Here is a 27530-nt window from a genome sequence, read left to right as displayed (position 1 = left end):
TACTGATTTCTCCCACCCCCACTAGCAGCTGTACCAAGGAAGTGACAAACAGGGACCCACTAGATGCCATCAATCATCGTCATTAAGAGGAGAATGAAAAGAATCCAGCATATGTTCTCGCAAATGCCTCCCCCTCTCCACTCCCACTCACCGTACACAATCTTTATAAGCAGCGAGTCACTTTTCCACAGCCCTTCAGTGGAAATGGATGAGGAGCAGTTCGCAGGAGCATCTCAAGCACTATTCTTTTCCTATGTGTGTCTGTATTTACAGTTCACACACTTCCCAGGCAATACTGAAGCAGGGCTTCACACCAACCGGCTATGGACAATCCCGACCACAGAGAGAGGAAGGACCGATGATCAAAGCAAGGCTGCGCTCGGTGCCAGGAGGGATGGCGGGATAGAAAGGATGCGCAATACAGGTAGCAGATGGTGCTCTCCCCAACGTGTTCTCAAGTCAGAAAACCTGGAGTTCCTTATTTCTCTGCTGACCAGTGTGGCACTTGATAGATCAATTCCTATGGCAACAGCTCTAAGTATGACACTCTAAAAATAAAAGGATGTTGTAAATGGAAGACAGACACTTGCATTCATTCCTGGGAATAGAGTGAGAGGCAGAATGCGGCAACTTGCATCATAAGTCATAGAACAATTTTTCTCTTTGACTCCATAATCCCCTACTGCGAATCTATCATGGCTAAATAATATAAGAGAACTAAAGCAACAATAAAAGACCAATTGTAGGCATGAGGATATTAATTGCAGTGATATTAAAAAATAAACAATTAAAACATTGTTTCACAGAAGAGATTGTGAAGCTATGGTACATAATACAGATGAAACACGTAGCCAGTAAAATGTATGACAACTTAGCAAAAGGGAGGGAATGTTGCTGCAGTAAAGTGAATCAAGCAATGATACAAAAATAGGTGCTTTTTGTTATAACTATATCAGGTTATGTTTGCATATGAAAAATTTAGAAAAGTTGATATACTAGGTTGGTGGAATTTTAAGGTTCCCTAATTTTTTTTGAAATTTTTGTATTAAAAATGAAGATAAAAGAAAAATCAGGCTAAAAGTCACCACAATTAATTCAACTATTTTCCAAACCTCAGTTGTGCCACACGAGAATACGTAGCAACAGACCAGATGCACATCTACCAACAAGGATGGAACTTTCAGAGCCTAGGGGAAAAAATTCAAACAGAAGGAGACAGCCATAGCATTTCCATTTATTAAAAATAGGTACCCACAAGATGAGATACATTACAAGACTACATACAGGCCTAAATGATGCACTTCATACATATTCGAATGGTTGCCTATGGGAGGGAGGGAACTAGGGAAAAAAGGAAGTAACTCGTAGGGGCCCAGGACAAACCAGTGGCCACCCCGTGACCAGTAAGACCACTGCAGAGTGTGATTGGCTCAACCTTTGCACCTGATGTCCTCAAGCAGGGCCAGTCACAGTTTGAAGATATTGGAATAAACTGCTACAATTTCAGGCTACTAGACATTTCCTCTCCAGGACATGTCCCACGCTCCAAAACAGTAGTTTCTTTATATGACAGCCATTCTTTTCCACCCCAGGTTCTAATTTTCCTTCTATTTAAAACAAGATTAAAAGGCTGCAGGAAATCATTACTGAAAAAGATTTAATCATGTTGCCAATTGTGCAAATAATTTTGTTACAAAATTGTATAACAATTGTATAGTAATACATGCGTGTATAATTATAAATGTAGTAATATAACCATATGTAACTACTCAGAAACGATCTCTTATAAACTACAAAAGAAACCGGCAAGAGTGGCTACATCTGGAGAGTAGAACCGGGTAGAAAAAGGATGTAATTTCAACTATGTACTCTCTTTTCGGACCTTTAGAATTTTGTACTGTTCATGTCTTTTCCTCATTCATCTACTAGGTGGTTCCTTCTGCCCCTCAGGTTTTAGGAGTCCTTTGTATATTAGAGATGTTGGTGCTTTGTGATATAATTTTTCTAGTGGTTTTTGTCTTTTATATTTGCTGGTTTTGCCTTTAATTTGACCAAATAAAAAATTTAAAGCACCTACTTAAGAGAATGCTCATTCTGTACATATCGTATTACAAAATAAGCTTAAGGAGAAAATGTTCCAGTTATACCAGAACCAGTAAGAAGCCAACCGAGCCCTCTTCTCTAAGCTCGATCCCAGTTTCCCGGAGCTAGATACCTTTCCTCCCAAATCCTGTCGACCCGGCTAAGCCCGAAGCAGCTCAGCAGGTGGCAGCATTGCCTGGGGTGCTCGCTGTACTTCCTTGATTTCATATGTAGCTTAATAATTAATTAGAGCCCTGCCACTCAGAATATCTTCTCAGGACCAAAGGCAGCCGGGGACTGCTGTCTCTGTCAAATTGTCCCCACCCTTGAGTCTCTACATTTCTTGGCTCCGAGAAGTATAGATGCCCCTTTGATCCAAAGGCAGGACTCGGGGCTCCAGAATCCTTACACCTTAACAAGGCATGTTAAAAAGTTGTTTTCAACTAACGTTCTTTTCTTAGAAGTCAGTTTCTTTACTGTTCGCCAGCACCTGAGTCCGAACAGCGGCGACCTGGGGCAGAGTGGCCTTCGAAGCAGGAAGTGGGAGGAGAGGGTCCACCAGGCCAGCACTGCCTTGGACCCGCCAGAAAGCAGTGCCTGCAGGAACCACCCCTACAGCATGTTCTGGAACTGAGCACCCTAAGTGCTGTCCACAGTGAGTTCTCACTAAGAAAGCCTTTGAGAAGTGTAAGGGTTTCCAGACAGATAATTAAGTACCACTTTGCTCGTCTAACAATTTCATCATTGTTCTCTATTAAAACTGACATCCGAAATAGACAACTTCTTTCTGTGGCAAACGCTTACAGAGGGGGGAAATGCAAGTCTACAGGAGTAATAAACAATCTTGTCCCACCCACCTTGGGGAAAAAGCAACAGACAAGTGGAACTTTTAGGGGGAAAGGGCAAGAAGAAGCCAAAAAATGAAATTCTATGTAGTTAGAAAATCAAAACTCCAACTCTATAGCTGAATATTATGTCCATGTAGGAAAAAGTAGACAGACAGGAAAGGAGTGATGGACACAAAAAGAAACTGGCTGAAAAGCAGGAGGCACACACACCACAGTCTGCCCCCTCTGGTGGGAAGCACAAATCATAGGACTAACTGAGTGACCAACAACAAGGTTTCCAGCTCGGCTGCCTGGACAAACGGCCAAGAGAGCTACAGAGAAAGAACTTAGAAAGTGGCGGCTGGGAGGCAAGTCAGCCTAAAGCACCCAGACATATTCTTCTTCTACCACCACCAAGTTCACTTAAATGTTTCACCTTCAATGCAGTCACTAGCGACCACACAGAGAGAGAGAGAGAGAGACAGGATGAAAACCACCAGGAGAGTCACACGAAGGGTTTAGGGAACAGGACCTGGTTATAAGAGAACAATATTACACCCTGGCATTCTTAGGTTTCAGGAAATGTGGCTTGACGGACAGTATAGCCAGCTCTGTGCAATCACAAATCATGCAGCGAGGGGGTTCTGGGGCTGGCTTGGGTTTCACAATGCCTCCATCTCATGGCAGCCTCATCTAGCACCTTCCAGTACCGATTATCTGTGAGACACAGTATCTGAAGCCGACTGGGTATCATCTTTACAATCTAATATTTAAAGGCATTGCTAACTGTATTTCCAGAACACAGACATAAACTATGTTTATGTCTTGAGCCATAATTCTAGCATATCATAGAATACTACTACACACTCACACACACGCAAATATAAATCGAGCCCCTGCATAGGTGAAAAGCAGATTTCTTGGTAGGATCACCAGTGGGCAAGAACAGTAAGTGGGAACTCAGAATGAGGTGGCAACACACGGAAGAAGAAAGCGCACGTGCCTTCTGCACACACAGAAACACAATTTCAAATAGCTGCAGCTAAGAAGAAACACTCAAATGTAAAGTGACAGTTAACTAATAGGGACCAATCTGTTGGCAGGACTTATCCCCACGGGGCTTGAGGCATGCAAGGACAGACAACAAGGAGATTGCCGAACTTACCCGGAGAGAAAGCATCACTGGAGGTATTAAGTAGCTAGTCAGAGCAGAAGTATTAGTCACTTTTAATCACCTAAATTATTAACGTAAACTGGAATAAATACAGGCTAACTTTAGCCTCAGAAAATCCACTCTAGCAGGGCTTGCAAACAGATGCCTGTAGGGATGAGGCAGGTACTGCCAAGGGGCAAAGTTGGCTGGGGGAAGCTGGAGCTACTCCAAAGCTACTCTGCTGCTTTGTGGGAACTTGGATCGCGGGCGCCCTACCTGCAGGATTTCCTTAGAAGTGGGAAATCCAGGTTTTTACGAGCTCTTGATTTTTAAACGCTCAGAACTAATTAAAAAATAAACCCTGCATGTCTAATGAAACGCATCTTAAACTTTTGGAACATTTCAAAGGGAAGTGAAAATAGGCCCCGTGAGTATGCTTTCAGATGGGTAAAGGTTGGGCATGAATTTATAGGGTTAACAGCTGCTCTTTCTCAGCATGGTCTTGAAAAGTAGAACATTAGGGGCTTCCCTGGTGGCGCAGTGGTTAAGAATCTGCCTGCCAATGCAGGGGACACGGGTTTGAGCCCCGGTCTGAGAAGATCCCACACGCCGCGGAGCAACTGGGCCCGTGAGCCACAACTACTGAGCCTGCGCGTCTGGAGCCTGTGCTCTGCAACAAGAGAGGCCACGATAGTGAGAAGCCTGTGCACCGCAATGAAGAGTGGCCCCCGCTCGCCGCAACTAGAGAAAGCCCTCGCACAGAAACGAAGACCCAACAGAGCCAAAAATAAATAAATAAATAAATATATTAAAAAAAAAAAAAAGTAGAACATTAAAAAAGAAAAAAAAGAAGGCAAGGCACTATGTTTACATAATGATTAAATTTATGATAAAAATACAGTAGAAGAAGTGCGTAAAAGTAAAATGGGACATTAGGGAAATGCAACTCAAAACCACAATGCTGTATCACCTCACACCCATTAGGGTGGCCATTAAAAAAAAAAAAATTAAAAAAAAAACCCACAGAAAATAATGAATGTTGGTGAAGATACAGATAAAGTGAAACCCTCAAGTATTACTGGTGGGAATGTAAAATGGTGCAGCCACTGTGGAAACCAGTTCTGTGGTTTCTCAAAATGTTAAACAGAAGTATGTATGATCCAACAATTTCACTTTTGGATTAATACCCCAAAGAATGGAAAACAGGAACTCAGATACTTGTCTACCAATATTCATAGCAGCAACCTTCACAACAGCCCAAAGGTAGAAACAACTCAAGGGTCCATCAACAAATGAGTTAATAAAATGTGGTATATATCCATACAAGGGATTACTATTCCCCCTTAAAAATACAATTCTGATATAAGCCACAACATGGATGAACCTTGAAGACACTATGCTAAGTGAGATAAACCAAACATAAAAGGACAAATACTGTATCCTTCCACTTACAGGAGGTACCTAGAATACTCAAATTCATAGACACAGAAAGAAGACTGGTGGCCACCAGGGCTGGGCAGAGCAGGAATGGGGAGTTCAGGTTTAATGGGTAGAGATTCAGGATTGTGAGATAAAACAGTGCTGGAGGCGGATGGTGGTGATGGTTGTACCTCACTGTAAATGGACTTAATACCACTGAGCTGTTCATTTCAACATGGTTAAAACGGTAAATTCTCTGTCATATATATATTTTTTACCACACTTTTAAAAAAAAGAAAGAATAATAGGAATATACATAGAGAAGACAGTCAAGAGGAGGGGACTTGCTTATCTGCTGGCTTTCTCAGCAACCAATTCAGGGACAAGCATCTCCCTCGACTCCCAACCACCAACCCCTTGATCTTACAGCCCCGCCTATGGCCCTAAGGGAGGGTTGTGAGTATCAGAATCTCCTTGCTCTTCGGGGATCTTCCACAGGGCCACGGCGTATGGTTGCACAGGTGCCACACTGAGCGAAGGATCCTGGCCCAGGGGACCAGCCTGTGCTCCACTGGCCGGGCCCTGTGTCTGGAGGAGGGGACGCCTTTTCCTTCTCACACAGACAGTATAGGCTAGTGGTGGCCCTGATCTTCCCCACCCTCAAGTTGGTCTTCTCTAACTCCCTATTTCTGTTCATGATACCCTCTCTTCTCATGGATCCCAGATCGAAACTGTAGCGTCCCTTCCTGTTCCCGTTCTAATCAGCTATGGGCTTCCATCAACTCTCCATCTCCTCTCCACTCCTACTGCCACTTACCCTATTCAGGCCCTTTGACCTCTGATCTAGGGGCTCCACACCTCCAGCACCCGCTCCCCAGATGATCCAGCGTACATGCTGCCGTCAGATTAATCTTCCCCAAACAGGGCTCACCATTTCACTCACACACCTCTGGTGGTTCCCCCTTTCTCTCTTGTGTGTGTTGAACAAATATACAAGGAAGGCGCTTATTCACCCCAAGTGTCAGCTCTACTGTTTAAAGTGAGACTGTCAGATTATTTTGATGGTCCCTTGGTTAGGTGAGTGTGAAGCAGCAGCGGCGATTCAACTAATCTCTCCAGCAGAACATACCTTTATATATCCCAGTTGCTAGCAAGGAGTCAGTAGAATGAACCTGAAGAAAACCTGAAGAACCTTGAACTTCCTACCCCTCTAGCTAATTAAAATGATGTGTCTCTCAGTTCTGGAGGCGGGCAAGTCCAAAACCAGGGCACCAGCATGGTCGGGCGGGGATCCTCTTCCTGGATCATAGCCGGCACCTTCTCGCCGTGTCCTCACATGACAGAAGGGGCCAGGGACGTTTGTGGGGTCTCTTTTGTAACAACACTAATCCCCTGTTCATGAAGGCTCCACTCTTGTGAATTAATCCTCTCCCAAAGCCATCTCCTAATACCATCACCTCGGCCTTAGGATTTCAACGTATGAATTTTGGAAACATTTACACCATAGCAATGTCCATGGAGACCCCCTACAGCACCCTCCTCAAGTGAGATATATTTCAGCCTACAACTCAAACCTTCCACAAGCACCAGTAAGCATTAACCTGGTCCTGCAGGAAAGGATGCATGGGAAGAACATCCCAGGCACTAGATGGCAGGTATTTACAGAAAGAGAACATTACTAATATAAAGACAGAGTTGAGTGGGATTTCCCCCTTATTCTTAGAATTACAGCCAAGGCCCACAGCCGAGGACAACGGGGTGAAGTACCCTACTTAGAAAGCCATGAACATGTATATACAGACACTGCCCCCCTGCTGCTTACCGAGAGGTCACAGGACCAGTCCTACAAGCTGACCACAGCCCTTCCTGCCACCCAGCCCCCAAAGGAAGGAAGAATAATTGATGGGGAGTGCAAGTTTCTAGCGCAGGCTCTTACCTGCTTGCCCTACAAGTTAGGAAGATGGGAGGGGTTCTAAGAGAATCTCTAGCAGAGACTAAGATACCTGTTCCTTGTCTGGCTGCTTGCTGAGCTACAGAAGAACCCACAGGCTCACCCTGGGCTGGCACTGCGGCAGAACGGAGCATGTTAGGGAGTTGGGAGAACTTGGCATCCATAACCTGGACTGAGGGGACACCCGTAAACACAGAGACAGGCACAGAGATTCTGGAAGATGGGAGGCCGACTAGAGGAGCCCCACGCAAGCAGAGCTTAAAGGGATCCAGGTGCAGAACACCAGGAAACAAGGTAGGATATGCCCTCTCCATTCCAGTTCTATAAGACACCTGGCCTGCGTGGGCGGGGACCCTCGTGGTTTGCACAGTTCCTTCTGCAGGAGCGTTGAGGTTAGCAGGGCGGGAGCCCTAGGGCTGCCAGGCAGCTGCTGGGCCAGGCAGCAGGACACCTGGCTCCAAGGAGGAGCTGGGAGTGCGAACAGGGCAGGAGCACCTAGCAACGACAAAGGGAGAGCCTGCGCCCCTCTGGACAGGTCTTGTGCAGAGGAGGCCGGGGTGAAGCTAAGCACAGACCCGGAGAGCCCCACGCGCGATCCACGCAGAGACTCCCTGCACCAGAACGAACCAGAGGGACACACCTTCTCAACAGCTGCTAGACCCTTGCTCCCTGTTCCCTGTCACAGGGAGGAGCCAGAGCTCAGAAGAGAGCAGGGAGCTAGAATCAGATAGGAGAGAGATTAGGTGTTGTTTTGTTTTGTTTGTTTTTGGCCACACCGCATGGCATGTGGGATCCTAGTTCCCCCGACCAGCGATTGAACCCGTGCCCCCTTGAGTTGGAAGCACAGAGTCTTAACCACTGGACCGCCAGGGAAGCCCCTGGGTGGTTTAGAAAGACTAAAGAATGAAAGCATAAGCCCAGTATATCATCCAGGGATGGGAAGGGGGATTTGACAGAGTAGAGGTGTAAGCAGTGCCTGGAGAAAATTAAAGCCATTTCATGCTGTTACCCCCAACGAACCGAGTGAGGCTCCTGAAGAGACCAGCCACGCTAACAGTAGGGTTAAATACACACGAATTATAAGCTCTCCCTAAGTACACTGTGTGCAGTTGAAAAACAGTACAGTAGGACTGCACTCCAGCTCGAGGCAGGCGCCAGTCAGCTGTGTGGGCTCCTCGCTGTCACTCTCCAAGCAATGGGCTTCAACTAAAGGCCTCTGCCGACCCCTGCTGCCCTAGGAAGAGAAGGGCAATGCGCTCAACCTTACCCCTTCTCCTAGGTGCTGTACCAGGTGAATTAGCGTGTACGCAACCACCACTATGTGGCAGGCGATACACCAGGTACTCTACCCACCAGCTCTGCCAGGCAGTGGTGGGACCCCTGTATTACAGAGGTTACTTAATCTGAGCGTTACATCAATGGTCCAAATGATGGGACCAGGATTCTAACTAAGCCTGACGCTAAACAGACTCACGCTGGTTCTGCCCCACTATACCAAAGCACCAAGAGGCATGAAATGAACCACCAAGAGGAGAGCTACAAACGTCCCATTGGTAGCAGCTCACCAGCAGTTTAAAAATGCAAACATTTTAATTTACATTTTTGAATCTATAAAATTTGATGCTGTGATAGGTTATTATAAATATAAAAACTAAGTCAATATGTCCACCCCCTTCCCTACTAACTCTCACACACAAAGGAACACCAGTACTAGACAAGTGCAGTCTGACCTTTAGCAAAAAGACAAAAGCACTATTGAAAAGAAAAAAAAAACAAAAAAACCCTAGTTCTGAATAGAATGCACCAGAACTCAAACTTGCCAAGCTATCTGCACTTTGGAATTTTGCAGTGTTTAATGTCAACTGTCCAGAACTGGCCTTATGGGACTCTCTGAGAGAATACTTTAATAACCCTGTTAATACCCACCTCTACAGGTAGCATTTTAGATCATCCAAAGTCCTTAGAAACCACTGCACTGTACACTACTCAGGAAAGGCCTTTATTAACCTTTTAAAGGCATTAACCCGAGGACTTACCAGAACCAAATTATCTCAGCAGCCAATCTTCTTGCTGATTGAATCACTATGCAAATATCAGGGCTCTGAGTCATTGAAAATTGCTGAAAGGGACTTGGTTGAGTCAGCATAAGCTCTTTTTCCTAGCTATGCTTTAAAGGTGTTCTCAAACTTTGCCCTCAAGATATCGCCAGTACAGAGCTCAGCAAGTCAACAGAATACACATAAAAATGACAGCACCCAATTTCAGAATATCTCAAATTATCAAATTCCACAGCCACTATTCTTCCTTCTGTGATATCAGCAGGTAAACGTATATATATGTATATGCATTATGCTTTCAATTTTCATAGTTCAAGAACTATAAAAATTTGATACCTCTAATGAAAAGTTCAGCTAGTTTTTCAAACCGTTTATTAATTTATGTAATAAATGAAGAAGGGTCCTAATGTTTAAAATTGACATTAGAAGCTGTATCCCACAAATTCCTAATATTAAAAAATTTCAAAAAGATTTTAAAAACCACAGTTTGACAGGACACTTTTTGCCCAAACCAGTGGTCCCCAAAACTATTAAAGAGAAAGCCAGTTAAAGGGATATACATTGGTAAGAAATAGTTCTAAGAAACAGATTTAAAGTTAGCATTTTTCACTCTTCTTAGTTATGTCTTCATCAACCACAGCCAATAAAAATAATAAAACAAAGATTCTTAGTTTCTACCACCTTTCCTATTTACCTCATCTAGTCATAGTACTTATCCATTTGTCTTCCAATGCTCTCTGCAGTTTATCGGTCACCACTAGTTAGGATAACAAGGACTTTGAGCTACACAAGCTTGCCCTGCTTTCCGTACCACTGGAGCCATCAGCCTTTTACTGGAACAGGCCAGGAGAGGAGCTTCTTGGGCACTGACTCAAGCCTTACTATCTCACAGACCCAGGACAGTCAAAAGACAAGGGCCCTACATTTGGTTTAATGCTCTCTGTCACCATTTTGAAATTCTTAATTTTTGAACAAGGGGTCCACATTATCATTCTGTGGTAGGCCCTGCTAACCAAATAAGTGGTCCTGCACAAATCTGATTTTTTTTTTTAACAGCACTGAGATTTGAACCAATAATAATAATAATAATAATTTAAAAAAAAAAAAATCATACTTGTAGCTTACAGGGCTTTTATTCTACTTTAAAAAACAAAGATGCCAATATTTTTATGCTTCCAACCCCAATTAAGGTAAAGTATTCAAGTATCCTTCACCTGGATCACTGCAAAAGTTTCCTAAACTGTTCTTTTTTTTTTTTTTTTTTCCCCCGGGTCCATTCTTGCCCACCACTACTCTGTCTCCACACAGCCAAAGATCTTGTCTAGAACAAGCTTGATCTTGTCACTATGCTGAAAACCCTTCAGTGGCATCCACTGCCTTGAGCTCCAGGCCCAAAGCCTTCACGTGGCCCCAAGGCCCCGAGCTCCAGCCCCTGACTGCTGCTTGGCCTTACCCCACTCCTTGCCTCCCGGGCCTTCTTCTAGCTTCTAGCATGTTCCATTCTCCATTCCCTCTCCTAACCTTTGCACCTGCTGTCCTCTCTGCCCTAGGGACAAATATTTCAATCTCTCTATGTCCAAGGATTTAGATAAAATCAGGCAAAAATTCTGGATTCAAACCAACAATCATTACTGGCTTTGATACCGTGAAAGAAACACAAGAGGGATTTATGAAGGCTTAGGATTCTTAGGAAATATGGTTTTTACTCACACTATGCTTTTGGCTACTTCCCTGATGCCAAGGACAATGAGCCTCAATGTAACTATGAAACCAGGGACAGTGACGGGGAGATCTAGGGAAGGTCAGTTTTAAAGTTCTTCCTATCAGGTTAACTGAGCCTTAAAGGCATCTTTTTGATCATTCTTGACCTCTTACATACAGTGTTCACAAACAACTTCAAAGGGTTTTGGGAAAACAAACTGAAAAGTATTAATGGGACCTCATCAAAGAAGACTTACAGATGGCAAATAAGCATATGAAAAGATGCTCCACATCACATGTTATCAAGGAAATGCTCATTAAACCAACAACAGTAAGTACCATTACACATGTATTAGACCGGCCAAAATCCAGAACATTGACAACAACAAATGCTAGCAAAGATGTGGAGCAATAGGAACTCTCATTCTTTCCTGGTGGGAATGCAAAACGGTACAGCCTCTTTGGGAGACAATTTGGCAGTTTCTGACAAAACTAAATATACTCTTACCACACAATCAGCAACTGCACCCCTTTGGTACATACCCAAAGGAGTTGAAAACTTATGTCCGCACAAAAACCTATACACAGAAATTTATAGCAGCTTTATTCATAATTGCCAAAACTGAGACAACCAAGATGTCCTCCAGGAGGTCAATGGATAAACAGTCTGTGGTACATCTAGAAAGTGGAATATTATTCAGTGCTAAAAAGACATGAGCTCTCAAGCCATGAGAAGGCATAGAAGAACCTTAAATTCATAGTGCAAAGTGAAAGGAAGCCAATCTGAAAAGGCTACATACTGCATGTTTCCAACTATATGATATTCTGGAAAAGGCAAAACTATGGAGACAATAAAAAGATGGGTGGTTGCCTTGTCCTCTTTACCTTTTGTTTGTTTGTTCTTTTTTTAAAAATTTATTTATTTTTGGCAAAAAAAAAAAAAAAAAAGATGGGTGGTTGCCAGGGGTTGGGGGTGGGAGTGAGGGGAGGCACGAATGGGTGGAGCACAGAGGATTTTTAAAGGCAGTGAAACTATGCTGTATGATACTCCGATAGGAGTACTCTGTACTCATAATAATGGATACATGTCATTATATACTTGTCCAAACCCATAAAATGTGCAACACCAAGAACGAATCGTAGTGTAAACTATGGACTTTGGGTGATTATGATGAGTCAGTGTAGGTTCACACATTGTAACAAATGTTCCATGCTGGTGCGGGGGGTTGATAAGGAGGGAGGCTGTGCATCTGTGGGAGCAGGGGGTACATGGGAAACCTCTGCCTTCTGGTCAAGTTTGCTGTGAACCTGAAACTGCTCCCCAAAAAATAAAATCATAAATTTTTAAAAAGTTTTAATGGGGATGAATTAAGGGCTCACTTAAAAAAAAAAATATCTAATATACATTCTTTGAAGAAATTTAACTATTAGAGCTGATAAAAGAGTCACACAGAACACGTTTAAATAAAAACTGCCCTTGCTTAGAAAGAAATGGACAATTATGAATAAGTTGCCTGAAATGGTTTTTCTCATGAGCTATAAATGTCCAGAGGCTCTCAGATTTTAGTTCTATCTTTATTTAAATGCTCCGACAGTACACTAGTCACAGGATCTTGGGTGTCTACTGCTACAAGGAGCTTTTCCAGAAAAGCAGTATCTTCTGGACTGAAAAGCCACCTGATCTTGACCTTTAGGATGTTTAGCAAGAACCTGTCATTCTCCCCCACCCCATCATCTTTAACTAGCTCTTTGAAGACTCTTAATCCAATGGCCACAGAACATGCTGCTGGCTCTTCACAAAAAGAGTGTTGAGGGAACTGGCTCTCTATCTGGGGGGGAAAAAAATTAAGTTCGAGTCCTACTGCTCAAAAAATATTCCAGATGGATTAAGGCTCTAACACTAAAAAATTTCAACTATGAAAGCATTCTGTAGAAGAATATATAGGGGACTATGCTTATAACTTTGGAGAAAGAAGGCCTTCTTAAGCCAGACACAACAAAAAAAAGTCTTCCAGAGGAAAATTATTTATGGTGCCTTCGATGTACTCCAATTTCCCAAAGTTAAAAGACAAGGCCAGGGGGCTTCCCTGGTGGCGCAGTGGTTGAGAATCTGCCTGCCGATGCAGGGGACACGGGTTCGAGCCCTGGTCTGGGAAGATCCCACATGCCGCGGAGCAACTAGGCCCATGAGCCACAACTACTGAGCCTGCGCTCTGCAACAAGAGAGGCCGTGATAGTGAGAGGCCCACGCACCGTGATGAAGAGTGGCCCCCACTCGCCGCAACTGGAGAAAGCCCTCGCACAGAAAAACGAAGACCCAACACAGCCAAAAATAAATAAATAAATAAATAATAATTTAAAAAAAAAAAAAAAAAAGACAAGGCCAGGCTTAGAGAAAATATTTGCCAAACAACAAAGGATTAGTATTCTGAAAATACAAAGAACTACCAATCAATTTTTTAAAAAAAGACATGTTTTTTAATTGAGCAAAGGATATTAAGAGGCAATTCATAGAAAAGAAGAATAAAAATGCCTAATAAACATAAGAAGAGCTGCCTAGTAAAGAAAAAGATTAAAATAGTGAGATAGGTTTTTTTCTTTATGAGATTGTCAGAAACTTAGAAGACAAACTTACGGTTACCAAAGCAGAAAAGGGGGGTGGGAGGGATAAACTAAGAGTTTGGGATTAATAGATACACACTACTGTATATAAAATAGATAAACAACAAGGACTTACTGTATAGCACAGGAAACTATATTCAATATCTTGTAATAACATATAATGGAAAAGAATCTGAAAAAGAATATATATATATATGTGTGTGTGTATGTGTGTATATATATATATATATATATATATATATATATATATATATATATATATATATATCTGAATCACTTTGCTGTGCACCTGAAACTAAGACAATATTGTAAATCAACTATACTTCAATTTTTTAAAAAGTTTAAAAAAATATTGTCAGGGACTTCCCTGGTGGTCCAGTGGTTGAGAATCCACCTTCCAATGCAGGGGACGTGGGTTCGATCCCTGGTTGGGGAACTAAGATCCCACATGCCGTGGGGCAACGAAGCCCACATGTCGCCACTACTGAGCCCGCACGCTCTGGAGCCTGCCTGCCACAATGAAAGATCCTGCGTAAAAAAAAAAAAAAAAAAAAAAAAGATCCTGCGTGCCGCAACTAAGACCCAACGCAGCCAAAATAAATAAATATTTTAAAAAATATTGTCAAAAAATTTAAAGGTCAACTTAATGAAGTGTTGGCCAGTGTGTGGCAGGTACCTGAGACCCTGCTGGTGAGCAATTTGACGGCCTCCTATCACACAACCACTACGATCCAACGATGGCCCTCGTCTCTAGGGAAGAGGCGGATCCATGTAATCGGGATGCTACACTGGAAGTTCTGACTATACCACCAGACACTAGCAATATTAGATAGCAAAGTGAGGTATCAAACAGTCCGCCCTGGAAAATGTGCCAGACGGAGATAACAAAAAAACAGACTTGAGTCTCTCTCCCATAATGAGAGCCCAGAGAGAGATCTGAGGGAGGGTTTCTTTGGTAAGAGCTGCTGTGAGACCCCCCATTCAGCCCCCTCTGCCCACTAGAACAAGGGTGGGAATATCACCTCGTGGCCTCACAAGAGGGTTTTCAACGAGACCAGCTGGTGAGTTTCATGGGAGTCATCTATCCACAGTTAAGGGAGCATGCAGAGCTGGTGTCTGACTCCTACCCAGGGCACCTAGAACATGACAGATGGGGGCTGGCTGCCTTGGTGGCCAGGGCAGGAAGGAAAGTTGTGCCTGCATTAGGACCGGCTCATGCTCACAGAGTCTGTCGGAGCAAAGAGTGTGACATGTTTCCATGGGCCAGGGGAGGGGGGACCACAGGCAAGAATGAGCCAGTCTGGGGCTTGTCTTCGGTCCAGACCTCTAGGGCTGTCCGGAGGGGCAACATAACCTCAGGGGGCAGGACTGGATGGGGGACCACTGGCTCCCAGGCCTGAGAGGGAGGAAGGGATGGGGCCCTTGAAGAGCACCCCACGAGAGTCAGCTCTAACCCAGGCCTACAGAATGGAGGCCCTCTCACTACATAAAGATGTTCCTGTCCCCTTGGCCATCTTCCCACCCCCATCCTAAGGAAAGCGTGGCAAAAGAAAGATGCTCATCAGTGTTCTCCAAGACGTTTAAAGAAAAAGCAATTTTGATTACAATCCACATGGATTTAGTACATTAAGAAACAGTTTATGAACAATTATGTACATAAACACATACAAAATAGTTTAGAAAGACACAAAAGTTGATAACAGTGGTTACCTCTAGGGAGAGAAGTAGTATGAGGCGGGCAGTGTCAAATGGAAAATTCAATTTATCCTTATTATTTTAAAAGACAAAGGACATATTCATATATTCCTTGAATAATTAAATGCATTTAAAAAAAGACACTGTTCCCAGGAATAAAGTCCATCTGTCAGTCTTAATCTACTAACCCTGGGTCAGCAATAGTTCTGGTTATCAGGACACAAGCACGCCCTTGGGCTCTTCTGTAAATGTCCGGATGTCATTCTTTGGCTTTCTCTACTGCATGCTCCCATTTGAGCGAATTCTGCACCTGGGATTTGTATGTCAACCATGGACCTCAAACTCTGATCCTTTTCAAAGCAGACAAGAATCCGAGTTCAAGTTACATTGTTTTCTTAATTTTATTTTAAGAAATCCTTTTTGTGGTTTCCTCTGGCAGTGAGAATAAGAAGAAACAGAACTTCATCAGAAAAACTAAGAAAGGGGCTTCCCTGGTGGCGCAGTGGTTGAGAGTCTGCCTGCCAGTGCAGGGGACACGGGTTCGAGCCCTGGTCTGGGAAGATCCCACATGCCGCTGAGCGGCTGGGCCCGTGAGCCACAATTACTGAGCCTGCGCACCTGGAGCCTATGCTCCGCAACAAGAGAGGCCGCGATAGTGAGAGGCCCGCGCACCGTGATGAAGAGTGGTCCCCACTTGCCGCAACTAGAGAAAGCCCTCGCACAGAAACGAAGACTCAACACAGTCATAAATAAATAAATAAATAAAATAAAAAAGAACGTGAATTTCTTTAAAAAAAAAAAAAAAGAAACATCCATTTAAAAAAAAAAAAAAAAAAAAAAAAAACTAAGAAAACTAACATGTACATCCAGAAATAAACTAACACCTGGAGAATGAAGAACCCCAAGAGTGGTGAATGAAAAAGGAGATTAGAAGAACTTGAAGTTGTTGAGGTAAAGAGTGCTCCAATGTGGGTGTGTGCATGCACACAAATACACATATTTGTGTACATACACAGTTTGTTTTGAAACAGGAGAAACCTAGTACTAAACCACAGCCTGTGAAATCCCCCGAGAAAAACAGTACTTTGTTTATAGACCAAACACCTTAGCAAAGCTGATAATCACTTTGAAGAAACCAGCTAAGAAAATCATGGGTTTTGAAAATGACTTTTGTTTTCAAGACTATCAATTGCCAAAAGGGTGGATGAAGTTCCCTTTCACCCTACTGCAAACCTATAGCAGCCTGTATTTTGTATCATTTCTCTCCTTAACCCATACCCTATGTTATACACCAGATACTGGTACATTACAGCCCGTGGGTCAAGGCTATTTTTTATATTTTCAAATGGTTGGAAAACTTCAAAAAAAGAACAGTATTTCATAGTTTACATGAAAATCAAATTTCAGTATCCATAAATAAAGTTTGATTGGAACCCAGCTACGTGCATTTGTTTTCGTATTGTCTACAACTGCTTTCACACTACAGGGCAGAGTTGAGTCATTTCAACAGAGACCCAATTGCCCTCAAAACCATCTGACACTTTACAGAAAAGGTGTGCCAGACTCTGTTCTAGACCAGTTGACCTCTTATCCTCCCATGTGCACCAGGCAAACATCATTGCTGATAGTAGCAAAGAGCTACCATTCAGCTCCTTTTGTACGTTTGAGTGATTATCAGTTGCTCAGAGATGGCAAACTCTTCTATATCAGCCCATTAATTAGTGTTTATTCAACCAGACTTCCCAGGTTCATGCCACTTCAGAACACCCCTTTACATTGTCCATGGAACAAAGAAGCTCCTAATAAATACATAGTTCTCAGCTCGTTAAAATACTCACCAATGATAAAAGGACAATCAGCAGTATCCTGGGAATTAATCCCTCACAGCTTCTACTGGTTTAGAGTATTATGAATTTCATATTAAGTCATACTTTAAAAATAAGCATTTTAGGGACTTCCCTGGTGGCACAGTGGTTAAGACTCCATGCTCCCAATGCAGGGGGCCCAGGTTCGATCCCCAGTCAGGGAACTAGATCCCACATGCATGTTGTAACTAACAGTTCGCATACCACAACTAAGAAGCCCAAGAGCCACAACTAAGACCCGGAGCAACTAAATAAATATTAAAAAAAAAAAAAAGATTAAATAAGAATTTTTTAAAATAAGCATTTTATACCTATACATATTATTCTGTATACTGTACAGTCCCATGTAGAAATTATTCAGTTAATTTAGTTTGAAGACTTATTCACAACAACCCTTATTCATATGTAAATCATCAGCCAAATCAGCTTCAGGAACAACAAAATAAAGAAACTAATCAGGCATCAGTCATACTTTGCTTTCAACATTCCGATTTCCCCTCAGCATCAATCAACACTCCCATCTGCCACCTCGGAACTGTCTTCTCCCTTGCTCTCAGAATCACGCATACTCTCAGCTCAGTGATACCATTCATCTGATCCTTGCGTCTCATCGGGTCACATCCCCAGTTACATCTTGGGCAATTCTGTTCCAAAGCCTCTTGATGGTGCTTTTGCTTGTGTCTAAATTACCTTCCCTTTGCTTCTCCAGCAAATCAAATCTGGCCTTGAGAACGTCACATGACCAGGCTTTACTCCCAAGTCTACAGATCAGCCCTTCAATTCCTGAAAGCAAAGAGTCTTTTATAGGAAGACAGGAAACTGAAAAGCAAGAACACGGCACTGTGTCCCTTGAGTCTAGAGAGCACACGCCAGGGTCTTGGAGCTGCTTCAAACGCATCATCCGTGGCCCTACGGCAACCTTTTGGAAACCTTCCCACAAGGGAAAGGATGTGCTGAGCAGCTGACACAGACACTCCAGTGGCCCAGAAGTTAGATTTCTCATTGTGAATGAATACATGGGCAATCAATAACTTGAGCTTGATTTTTATGAATCAGTTCCCTGAGCCTGGATCAGTGCCGAGTAAGGTAGGGAAAAATTGAGTTTCTGCTTCTGTAAAACAGACACACAATGCTGGTGACCACATCAAGGCTCTATCACCTAACAACTAACAGTTCACATGCTACAAAAATGTCTAACTTGGGGCTTCCCCGGTGGCGCAGTGGTTGAGAATCTGCCTGCCGATGCAGGGGACACGGGTTCGAGCCCTGGTCTGGGAAGATCCCACATGCCACGGAGCAACTGGGCCCGTGAGCTACAATTACTGAGCCTGCGCGTCTGGAGCCTGTGCTCCACAACAAGAGAGGCCGCGATAGTGAGAGGCCCGTGCACAGCGATGAAGAGTGGCCCCCACTTGCCGCAACTAGAGAAAGCCCTCGCACAGAAAAGAAGACCCAACACAGCCATAAATAAATAAATAAATAAATAAGTTAAAAAAAAAAAAAGAACGTGAATTTCTTTAAAAAAAAAAATGTCTAACTTGTGGCACCTTTTGCCTGCTTCTAAATATTTAATGAACACTTACTGTGTGCTGGTGATTTGCTAGGAATTGTAATATATAAACTAAATAGCGCAGAGTCCACTCTGTTGAGGAGCTTTAACTTGTTGGGAAAATAAGCCATATGTGAAAAAACACAAGACCAGTATAAAACCAAATCTACCAAATAACCCAAATGTGCGGGAGAGGCAGTGAGAGAGGGATGCAAGGATGCTGGTGAAGCAGTATGGGCCAAGATCTCATGGCTCCAGGAAGGAAAAAAAAACCAGAACTGCGTCTGCGAGAATGGACAGAATTTGGCTGAGAGAAAATCCCCCAAGTGAAAAGGATAGAAAGGAACAAGGGGTACCTGACACTAAAAAAAAAAACAACACCTTAATGAGGACAACGATCTACACTGGTGATCAGAGAACAAGGTGACTAAGAGAAAAGGACATCACCTTAGGGCCTGATGGCCAAGAGAAGCTGAAACTTGATAGGGAAGCAACGGGAAGGTTTTTAAACAAGAGGATGACATCATGAAAGCAGCCTTTGGGGAATATACCATCTTCCTTCTGATTGGACAGGTTTGGGTCAGAAGAAAGAAAACCATGAGACAAAGAAGTGAGTTAGCAAGTTACTACATGATAAAGCATGAGCTCAGGTACTTTGAAGTTTAGAGTAACACAAGACAAGAATAAAAAAGAAGATATGACCTGTGGTGAATACAGATAAGCTGCTTCCTCCCTTCCCTTGCCCAGAATGCTAACCACCCATAATGCAGTCAGGAAACTGGTTAGTATTAATAAATGACCACCACGATAGCCAATGCACTGGGGCCTCCTAAAGTCCTATTTATACCTTCAGAGATTAACATGAGAATTGGGGTGTTCAGCTTGGCGATTTAATAAATTACTATATGTTGAAAATTAGTATTCTATGCACAATGTATTTGCTAATTGTCTATAAACTGCAAACCTTGTTTTTCTCAACATACCAGGTAAAGGTGACTGTATTTGCTCGTTATACCTCACTCCTGCTTCTGCATAAGGAAGGTTGCAGAAGAGCAGGAGAGGTCGACTGCGGGCATCCAGGGTCAGAAGGGCTGGGCGGATGGAGGGTCCCTGGCGGGGACAGGGAAGGCCTCGGGTTCCTGCAGCTCTTCTGTTCCCAACAGTCCTCGGGAGACAAGATGCGCCTGTGAGACAAGCAAGCGCACACCTTCTCGAAGCCGTTTAGACACTGTCTCCATCTGTTCCCTTTAACAGCTTCCTTCTGCTGAGGCGAAGCTATTCCCTCTTATCTGGCTTGCGCTACTGCCAGTTTGTTTTCATAAAGATCACTATCTTGGCCAGACACTGGGAAATAAGTGAGACGACAAATCTGGTTTTGATGAAAAGGAGACATTAAATGGGGTGTTAGTATTACCCAAGGGACAGGGAAACTCAAACGGCCTTGCCTCACAGACCTCACGCCCCAGCCGAAGGGAGAGATCAAACGCTACGGTCTCCTGCCTTTAAAGCCATCAGAGAAAAAGGAGGCTTGCCTGGCACTGGGACCGTGCATAGACCGGCTTGTGGCCTGCCAGAAAAAGAACTCACTCACCCTTGCGCCCTAGAGGTACGTTTGCTTAAGAAAATAGTCATACAAAACCAGGGTTTCCACCCTTCTGAGTTTCTCCTCAAGTAATAAAACTAGACCATACCTCATGTATGAAACCAGAATCTAATAGAGTAACCAGACTTTGGGGGGCTCTGCAGGTATAGGTATGATCCAAGAAGGAAGTAGACCTTCCTTTTCTAGAAGCAGCCAAGACATGCTCATACCCTCAGCCAATCAGTCATCAGGGGACCTACTGGTGCCTAAATGGGCTGGGTGGCAAGGCCACTTCTAGTTAAAATATTTACAACCAGCAAAAAGCTATTTCTTTGTAAGCAAAGACTTCGGATCACAAGGCAAGGAGGACATTTCCTAATAGAATCCTTCTCAAATATTTTATTTATTTATTTATTTATTTATTTATTTATTTATTTATTTATTTATGGCTGTGTTGGGTCTTCGTTTCTGTGCGAGGGCTTTCTCTAGTTGCGGCAAGCGGGGGCCACTCTTCATCGCGGTGCGCAGGCCTCTCACTATCGCAGCCTCTCTTGTTGCGGAGCACAGGCTCCAGACGCGCAGGCTCAGTAATTGTGGCTCACAGGCCCAGCTGCTCTGCGGCATGTGGGATCTTCCCAGACCAGGGCTCGAACCCGTGTCCCCTGCATCGGCAGGCAGACTCTCAACCACTGCGCCACCAGGGAAGCCCTCAAATATTTTATAATGCTTTCTCTCCTTCACTTTTTACCATAACTCACCCCTTAAGGGTCAAGAACCCTTGAGAAAATCTAAAGGTAAAAAAGGAGTTTTCTGCTCTTAATATCATCTGTGTTTCTAGCCTCCTTCCCTAGTGGAAAGTCTGCCCCAGCCTGTCAGCAGGTGTAGCAAATTCATTTTATAATATAACTGCTAAAAGAAAGCCAGTTAGTCATGCCTCAAGTCACCATCTTTCCACAAGGAGCTGGGCTAGCCATGCTCTTCTGAAGCCTGCCACTGACTCTACAAAGTAGGTATTATCCACCCTTTACAGATGAGGAAACACACTATGTGAGGTTAAGTTAACTTGGCCAAGGTCACACAGCCAGTAAATGGCCAAGTTAATACTGGAGCCAAGTTCCTCTAACCAGGGGGATCTTAATCTGAGCACAGGCTTCTGGTCTGGGGACTGGGACAGAAAAAGAATTACATTTTACTTTTATTCACTTCTACCTGAAATTTAGCATTTTCCTTCAATTATGAATACAAGCAACCAACCACAGTAGTTACTGGCAGAACTTGACTTTGTCACCAATAAATATATTTTCATATCACTTTACAGTTGCTGTGAATTTCAAAATATTATTTATGCTCATCACAACTTAAAAATTCAAGTCGTCATTAGATCCACCACTAGAGTTTTTTGTGCATTAGTAAAGAAGCACATACTACTCTTTTATCACACATCTGTTTTCTCAAATATTTTGATAAGTGTTTTTCAGTACAGTTGGCTTCCTTTGTAGTCCTATGTATCTCAAGTAAAACATAATTCTGAGAGGAGTTCCAGAGACTTCTCAGACTGCTAAAGGAGCTCCTCGCATACAGAAACCCTAAGAACCCCTGCTCTGACCCCAGAGCCTACATCTCTCTTCATTTTCCCACCCTGCCTGCCTCACTCTCTTTTCTCCCCTGGTTCCCTCCTTTCCCAGACAGTCTTAAAATGGTTTCCCACACAGAATTCTTTTAAAAAATCTTTCACTGAAGATTCAACCGTTAAATCAACTAAGGCACTGTCTCCTATTAAGTAGTATGAATATTTATAAATTTGCATGGCTCCAAATTTTTAGTCCCAAATTAGCTTTAAGTATGATGGGCCAAAAGCCAACTTATTTTGCTGACATGAAGAATGATACAGGTACTCCATGTATCAGAAATCCTAGAACTGCCTAACAATCACCTGCCAGCATGAAACCATTTCCATCAGCAAACAATGGAACAATTGGTTAAAATCAAAAAAAGCAGTATTATGGAACAACAGTAAACGAATCCAGAGACGGCTGTTAGACAGCCGCCAAGATTCTCTAAGGATCAGGTAACACTCTCTCATACTTGAAAATGCAAAGAAAGACACAGCTCTCGCCCAGATCCAGACTTCAGGGTAGTCTCACGAAACAACACACCAGACTCACACACATAATGGACAGGCGTGGGTTTCCTCGATGGAAATAAGGCGGAGGAAAAGAGAGCTTCCTCGCTGACTATGTTTGCACAAGGCATGCATTTGTGATAGGTTAGTGTGCAATCACAGGGCGTCATTGTCCTGATGTTACCATAGACCTGAGAAGATGAGGAGGAAAGAATAACATATCTCACACTTTTAATAGTGAGTCTTATATTGCAAAATTGTCCCTACCGCTTCAATGAGGCCATTTATGTTAACTTTCTTTTCAAATGAATCTTCCATTCAATACACACAAGAATGTGAATGCCACGGTTACAAGGGTAAAGAATCTTTAATAAAAAAATATTTCTTAGTTGATTCAACTGGGCCATGATATCATTTCTTCCTCTAGCTTGTTTAACTGTGTTTTCTGATTCTTAACAAAGAGATTCTTTGTGGTTCCGTGTTAAAAGCAGAGTGAGAAATGGTGGCCTCCATTCTGCCCGGACATGTGGGCTTGACTGGTCAACACTGCCTTCAGTTCTGCTTTTCCATAATCACAGAGTTGTGGTTTGTACGTCATTGGATCGGTATTAATCAATTCCCCAAAACAGGATGCCTTTGGAGAACGGCACCAACAAGGAGCGCTCGCAGGGGCTCTAGTTTTGTTATGAAGAGACTGTCAGATGGCTTTACCAATTAGCTCAACTTTGTGAGTTTTGAAAAAAAATGTTTAGGACACATAGCATAGATAATAACAAAGTTGGGTACAGGCTGGGAGTCAGGCTTTCAGCTAAGGTGCTGTATTTCATCCAACTCCAAAGGCTATTTAATTCCCCACATTATCAAGACCAGAATTCTGCTGGACTCCAAGGTGAATCTGAGAGCAGGCAGGCTATCCTATGCCTTATAGCCTCTCCCCCCCCCCCCCCAGAGTAAATGGCCCAACGAGGCTCACACCCACCTCAGAGCAGGTGCCCCAATTTACAGACTCCTAAAGAGATGGTGTGGTGAGCAGGTTCCTGCTTGAGTTGAAGATTTCTTAAATCTATAGGTAAAAAAAAAATCACTGGGCAAAGGGCACTGGGGATCTATCTAATCTTGTTTGCCTCAAAAAGCAGGTAAATAGGCCCACTGTAGGTATAACTATCTGAATCAGGATGTATGTAACAAAGTCTCTAAAATCCTGAGTCTTTGCCCCACCTTTGTTTCCTCCTAATCATACCAATTTAAGCCAATTAAAAGAAATGCAATTACTAATCAGGAGCTCTTCACTACTTACTAGATGAACATTTTTCTCTTCAAAGCACTTTAGAAAAGTAGGTTCCAGAATAGATTGCTGGTGATTCTCCCATTCTATTCAGGGCTCGATGATGAAAGATGAGCTATTATTGCAGAGCTGATTGGACAGAAAGTGATTAGAAACTCCCCTATGTATTATACTTGCAGCAAGCTACAGTTTCACCTCTCATTCAGCTGTGCCTGGTCTATTTGACATCTGCAGACAAAAGTGTATGCTTTTTAGAAAGATGTGCAAATTCTCTATTTCAACACAGGTAGCAAAAATTTGATATGGCAAGATCTCTAATGAACAGAGCATAGAGTATGGTTCAAATAATCTCTTCCTTTGAAAATTAATACTGAAAGGAAATTCATGAGCTTGCTAATTACATTTCCTCTCCTTTTTATATCAGGGTATTACAGTTCTCAGACAGGCATTCAACTTATAATGGGAATGGATGGTGGTACAAGAAAAAAAAGGCATCATTTCTTTAGTTGGAAGTAAATAGAAACAATAAAAACATAAAATCTCAAGGCCAGAAAGGAACTTAAAAGATCACTTGCTCCCCAAACTCCTGTTTCCTGACCAAAGACTCAAATAAGTTAAACGACTTATCCAAGGCCAGTTTATTGACGTCTAAGGCACATAGGAACACAGATTTCCTTGGTTAATGACTGCTCTTTCCACTCTACCCTACTATCGATGCTCTATCAAGGCACGTAGTAGTCAACCTTTCAGGCAATGATAAACATTTTAGAATGAATCACAGGTTTACCTTGCAAATTCCTTTGAATACTGCTGAATTCTTCTCCCTATATCCAAACTAAGTTTGCTTCCAACCTACAAAATTTAGCATAACATTCTTTGACGAAGTCAAAGAAACAAATTCAAACATCATATACTTCCTACAGGCAAGAGCACCTGAGACCGAATCTTAAGGAATTAAGTTGTTAAATTTCTAGGGCTCTATCCCAACCTGGGTTGATAAAAGGAGAGAGCAAAATGCAACAGGACGCAGCCTTCTTTCTCCCCTCCGTGTCTGTGACAGACGAAGCTAAGTGGAGGAGTTCCTGTTCCCATTAATAACCCAAGATGCCTGAGAACAAATCCATGTCATCACATGGGAGAACGATTTCATTGTAAACATGTAAGATCTTAGGGAGATTCAGTAGGCTGCATTTTTTTAAATTATCAATTCTTTTTAGTGACTCAGGCAGATAAACCAGAGGAATGGTTTTCAAAGCGGTCTCCAAACCAGCAGCCTTCGCAACTCCTAGAACTTGTTAGAAATGTTAAATTCTCTGGCCCATCCCAGAGCAGAATCAGAAACTCTGGGGGGTGGGACACAACAATCTGTATTTTAATAAGCTCTCCAGGTGATTCTGAAGCAATGTTTGAGAAAAACTGAACTAGAACATTCCTAATGCTCCACTGACTTGTGTTGATGGACTGACAACCCTGGCACACAGACGTGCATATCATGGTCTCTAGTTCTTAATGCTCTCTCTAAAGGGGCCCTGAAACGTGTACAAAGCATCAAGCTTATCCAAGTTAGATCACTTTCTGGCAACTATCTATGGCAGACTCTGCCTAAAAATGAGTCATTTTCCAAAAGTATGGAGGAGTTTTATGAAGACAGAATTTATGACTCAGTTTTCTATTGTTTAAGTGGACAACTAGTCCTAACCATTACAAATTAGATTTTGCCTGCTTTTCCCCAAAAATAGAAACTGTAACTTTAAATGAAGAGGAGAGAAACAGAAAATAGTTACACAAGAACACTGCTCTGCTGTAACTTATGAGAAGCAGGCTTGATCCATGTGAATGGTACATGCAGTCTCTGCCCTGGCAAGGGGGACATTCTATCATGAAGGGCCCAGGTCCAGCACTAAATAAGATGGAAATCTGGAATAACGATTGAGTTTCCTGGTGTTCCTACTGCAGCAAAGGAAAATCAAACTAAAAAAAAAAATTTTTTTTTATTAGTAAGAAAGATAAAAAATGCCTTTAAAAAAAGCCATCAGGGCTTCCCTGGTGGCGCAGTGGTTGAGGGTCCTCCTGCCAATGCAGGGGACATGGGTTCGAGCCCTGGTCTGGGAGGATCCCACATGCCGCGGAGCGGCTGGCCCCATGCACCACAACTACTGAGCCCACGCGCCCTAGAGCCCGTGCTCCGCAATAAGGGAGGCCACCGCAATGAGACGCCTGCACACCACGGTCAGGGGTGGCCCCCGCTCGCCACAACTAGAGAGGGCCCTTGCACAGCAACGAAGACCCAACGCAGCCAAAAATAAATAAATTAAATAAATAAATTTAAAAAAAAAGCCATCAGAATCAGTGAATGCTTCTACTTTAAAAATAGGTACGAACTGCAAAACACTGATGAAAGAACCCAAAGATGACCTAGATAAATGGAGAGAGACCTATCATGTTCATAGACTGGAAGACTTAATATAGTTAAGATGTCAATTCTCGAATTGATCTATAGATCTAACACAATCCCAATCAAAATTCCAGAATTTTTTTGAGGTATAGACAAGTCAATAATAAACTTTATATGGAAAGGCAAAGGGGTTCAAATAGCTAAAACAATTTTGGAAGAAAAAAAAAAAGCAAGCTAGGGGACTCAGACTACCCAATGTCAAGACTTACTGTAGTATTGGCAAAAGGAGAGACACACAGATCAATGGAACTGAGTATAGTCCAGAATATAAGCATGCAAATGTGATCAACTGAGTTTTGACAAACATACAAAGGCAATTCAATGGGTAAAGAGTAGCCTTTTCAACAAATGATGCTGGAACAATTGGAAATCCATAAGAAAACAGATGAGCTTCAACCTGTACTTTATATCTTATGCAAAAATTAACTCAAAATGTATCACAGACCTAAATGTAAAACATCGAAGTATAAAACTATTAGGGAAAAAACACAGAGAGAATCTTTGTGACCTTGGGTTAAGCAAAGAGTTTTTAGGGGGCTTCCCTGGTGGCGCAGTGGTTAAGAATCTGCCTGCCAATGCAAGGGACATGGGTTCGAGCCCTGGTCCGGGAAGATCCCACATGCCGCGGAGCAACCAAGCCCGTGAGCCACAACTACTGAGCCCACGTGCCACAACTACTGAGGCCTGCATGCCTAGAGCCCATGCTCCGAAACAAGAGAAGCCACCGCAATGAGAAGCCCGCGCACCGCAATGAAGAGCTGCCCCCGCTCGCCGCAACCAGAGAAAGCCTGTGCGCAGCAACAAAGACCCAACACAGCTAAAAATAATAAATAAATAAAATACATAAATTTAAAAAAAAAGAGTTTTTAGGTAGGACACCAAAAAGACAAACTATAAAATGAAAAAAAAAACTGATAAACTGGACTTCATCAAAATGAAAAACTTTTACTCTATGAATGACTCTGTTAAGGAGAGTGAAAAGATACGTTACCGACTCAAAAAATTTTGTTAATCATATGTCCAACAAATGACTGGTATCAAAATGTATAAAGAAGTCACAAAACTCAACAAGAAGAAGCCTAATTTTTAATATGGGCAAAAGATTTGAGCAGATACTTCACCAAAGAGCACCTGATAAGATTAGGCATCCAGAAAATGCAGAACT

At 42.8% G+C, this 27530-nt stretch overlaps 1 protein-coding gene across 3 annotated transcripts in view; it reads right to left on the bottom strand.

The window, feature by feature from the left end:
• The window catches only part of IQGAP2 (IQ motif containing GTPase activating protein 2), a 302790-nt gene that overhangs the window by 174818 nt on the left and 100442 nt on the right, over positions 1 to 27530 (bottom strand). Inside the window, exon 1 of one of the 3 annotated variants that reach the window (XM_057540875.1) lies at positions 152 to 293. The exons of the other annotated variants lie outside the window; for them this stretch is intronic. The gene's annotated coding sequence lies outside the window, so the exon portion shown is untranslated. Of the gene's footprint in view, positions 1 to 151; positions 294 to 27530 lie in introns of those variants that run through there. 3 annotated transcript variants of the gene reach the window in all.

The sequence above is a fragment of the Balaenoptera acutorostrata genome, chromosome 2 (genome assembly GCF_949987535.1).
Source record: "Balaenoptera acutorostrata chromosome 2, mBalAcu1.1, whole genome shotgun sequence".
Taxonomy (NCBI): domain Eukaryota; kingdom Metazoa; phylum Chordata; class Mammalia; order Artiodactyla; family Balaenopteridae; genus Balaenoptera; species Balaenoptera acutorostrata.
Note: the sequence above shows the minus strand (reverse complement) of the source record. Positions and strands in the feature narration are given on the sequence as shown.